Source organism: Octodon degus, unplaced genomic scaffold, assembly GCF_000260255.1.
Source record: "Octodon degus isolate 3935 unplaced genomic scaffold, OctDeg1.0 scaffold00004, whole genome shotgun sequence".
Classification (NCBI taxonomy): Eukaryota; Metazoa; Chordata; class Mammalia; order Rodentia; family Octodontidae; genus Octodon; species Octodon degus.
The window spans coordinates 9,290,291-9,293,606 of NW_004524580.1; the positions used below are offsets into that span (position 1 = coordinate 9,290,291).

A 3,316-nucleotide genomic window follows, 5' to 3' on the forward strand; every position below is an offset into this window, starting at 1 on the left:
CTCTCTCTCTCTCTCTCTCAAACACACACACAACACATACTTGCATGAATACATTCCATATATTGCCAATTGAACTGACAACATGAAGTCCTGGTCGAGCTATTTTGTGAAAGACAATCAAAATTGAAATGATGTGAAAATTTTATCTAAGCAACTGAAAGATTGGATTCTAGGGCCAGGGAGATAGTTCAGTAGAATAAGTGCTTGGCTGGCAAGTGAAGGGTCCTGAGTTTAATCCCTAATCCCTGGTACTACTACAAAGATATATAAAAACAGGGTCAGCCAAACAGCTCAGCGAATTAAGGCACCTGCAAGCAGGTGCAGGGGCAAGGCATTCAATTCCCAGTCCTGCCATGCTGGCCCCACCCCCAGGGCATGCTTAGATGGCAATTGCGACTGGGTATGGTGGCACATGCCTATAGTCCCAGCACTTTGGGGGCTGTAAACAGGAGAATCACTACAAGTCCGATCAAGTAGTGAGACCCTGAACACTCTGTAGACCCTTCCCTAAAATGCAAAACGAAAAAAAAGGATATGTAAAAACAATTGGATGAGCAAGTTTTGGAAGTAAGTGGGAATCAGATGTTCAAGTTTAAGAGACAGTATGTTGGAGATCCCTAGTCCATGTCAGTATAGAGTAACTGAAGCAGTTCTTCCAGGAGGAGAGTAAAACATCTGGAGATTGTCACATTGTGAATTATATGGAATGCCCCTATCGAATGCCTCATCATCAGAGTAGAAGTACAAAGAGGAAAGGACAAACTTTGAAGCATATCTATATTTTGAGGCTTGGAAGAGATGAAAGATGTCATCTTGTTTGGAGAAGGAATAAGATTGAAGCATTCTGTACTCTGGAATGGAGGGTTTAAATATGTTTCAGATAATATTTTAGGACAATATTGTATTTTGCAACAAAACTTTTAGAATTTATGGAGACAATGTACATCAATTCCAACTAAGAGGAGAATCTGCTTTATTAATGAATCAAGAGGAATCTGAGGTAATTGTAAAAACTGAATATAAAGATATGAATGAGGACACGTATATAATTCTTGGAATGAAATTTAGCACATGTTAAAAATTAATTGCTTATAGGTAATGGTAGATGATTTGATATATAGTTATCTATTGTCAGTAGACACTAATGAAACAAATCTATTTCCTAATTCCCTGGGACATTCTTCTTTGCTTAATCTGGCAGATGACCAGAGGCCAAATTGTAAATGAAAGAAACATGTTCTTTGGTCTTAATTTCACAAATTGACACCACAATTCTGATACACATTCTGAGGTAATTTTTCAATACATACAACAGGCAACAGCAGTGCAAATTTTGCATAAAAATGTAATCCCGAGAATGTTCTCATAGAGAATATTGATATGACTATAAATTGTCTTCATTTATTTCCTTCCCCCTTATGAATTTTAAGGTAATTTAACCAAATTTATAGCTAACTCCACATGTTAATAGCTACCTTAATTTTAGATGAATCTGATAAGTGTCCTTGAAGTTTTGATTGTGCCTCGAATGTTTTTTTTTTTTTTTTTTTTTAATTATGGAATGCCTCAAGAATGTGCAAGTCATCCTTACACAGCGGCCTTGCTAATCTTCACTGTACTGTTCCAACTTTAGAATATGTGCTGCCAAAGTGAGTGCTGTACCTCCAATTATGTATAAAGAATACTTGCTACTTATTTGTTAAATGGAGGATAATAAGATTGCATTTCCTCAGGTTCAAGCTTCAGGGAAAAATAAAATTATTTTGTTGAGGGCTAGAAATGCCAGCCCACATCTACAATCCCAGCACCCGGTAGGCTGAGGGAGGAGGATCCCCATGAGTTAACAGCAAGCCTGGAGTAGAGTGAGCTCAGGCCAGCATAGACTACTGAGTGAGACTCTGTGATTCTGAATCAAAAAAGGAAAGAAAAGAAAAAAAAAAGCCGTTTTTTTGGCATCATACAATCTAGTCATTACATCTCTTTTTCAATTTTTTCCGTAAGACTGATGAGAAGATAACATTTATTCATAGGTCCATGAAAAAATTAAAACCTAGGATAAAAAATGAAAGGCATATTTATATTTTATGTATGATGTAGTTGGATGTACAACTTAGGTAAAACTAAATTATATGAAAGTTACTAACAAAAATATATTATTCGCATGAATTCTGGAGAAATTAGTGGTGTATATACCTCGGATGTAATTTTTACTGTTTGTTTTTGACTATTTAAAAATAAACTATATGTAGAACATATTATGAACATTTATAGCTGCTTAAATATAACTGACTTCAATATGGAGACAAATTTAAAGTTTAAACCACAATTTAATTAAAAATTTAGGTTGAGCCAGGAGTGGTGGTACATGCCTACAATCCCAGCATTCAGGGGGCTGAGGCAGGAGGACTCTTGAGAGTTTGAGGCCAGCTAGAGCTATAAAGTTAGTTCAAGGTCAGCCTGAATTGTGCAGCAAGACCCTGTCTCAAAAGAAAAAAAAAGAAGAAGAAGAAGACAAAAGAAAAAAGAGAAACTTAGGTTAAACTGGAATAAATCTCTTTAAGTTTCTTTAATGAATGTTAATAGGCTATAGATTAAATTAAGCTATAATATAGAAAATTGAGATAGTTCCAAATTTATTTATTTGTTTTAGTTTCAATGATAATGGACATGACTATTAATAATAACCAATTATTTGCTTCTACTGTTGAATTTATACACTATACACATACTACAATGTTTATAAATATTAAAATGTAACATAAATATTTTCAATAAAAATTTCATCTGGAATATGAGTAAAATCTATGAAATTAAATTTTATAACTTTATCCCCTGAATTGCCCAAACATTTATGTGAACAGAGAGGTGGAACAGCAAAACATTGGCTTTAATTGATGTCTGTGTAGCCAGAAAGGCATAAAACTAATTAGCCTATAAAGAAAACAAGCTCATACTTTCAGCTCATTAGAACTGTAGCCTCGTTGCTAAGAGAGGTGTTCATACAGTGCTTAAAACTTCCATAACATTTATTTTTAATATCATGCATAATAAATAGTGATGGTTTGATATTCTGCGTGTAACCTAAAAGCTCTTCAAGAAGACAATGAAATTGCATTCAGTTGGAACACAACAACAACACACACACACATACACACATGCGCGCATGTTTTATACCCAGGTTTCTCTACTCTCCATAATCCCTATGGAAGAAACAAAAACAAAAGCTATATCTAAGCAATACAAGTTTCAAAGACGCATAGTTTATTTGTAATGAATGATTTATACTTGCAAAGAAACACACCTCAGAAGAAAACTG

General features: G+C 34.5%; 1 protein-coding gene, 1 non-coding gene and 1 pseudogene across 2 annotated transcripts in view; 1 reads left to right on the forward strand and 2 right to left on the reverse strand.

Annotated features, from left to right (window-relative positions):
- Ppfia2 (PTPRF interacting protein alpha 2) overlaps positions 1-3,316 on the reverse strand; it is a 536,445-nt gene that overhangs the window by 481,939 nt on the left and 51,190 nt on the right. The window lies entirely within an intron of this gene.
- Positions 1-3,316, forward strand: part of LOC105742306 — a 66,504-nt pseudogene that overhangs the window by 18,024 nt on the left and 45,164 nt on the right.
- LOC111817422 lies at positions 1,551-1,657 on the reverse strand. Its single transcript, XR_002821628.1, has one exon. It is a non-coding gene; the product is annotated as a U6 spliceosomal RNA (small nuclear RNA).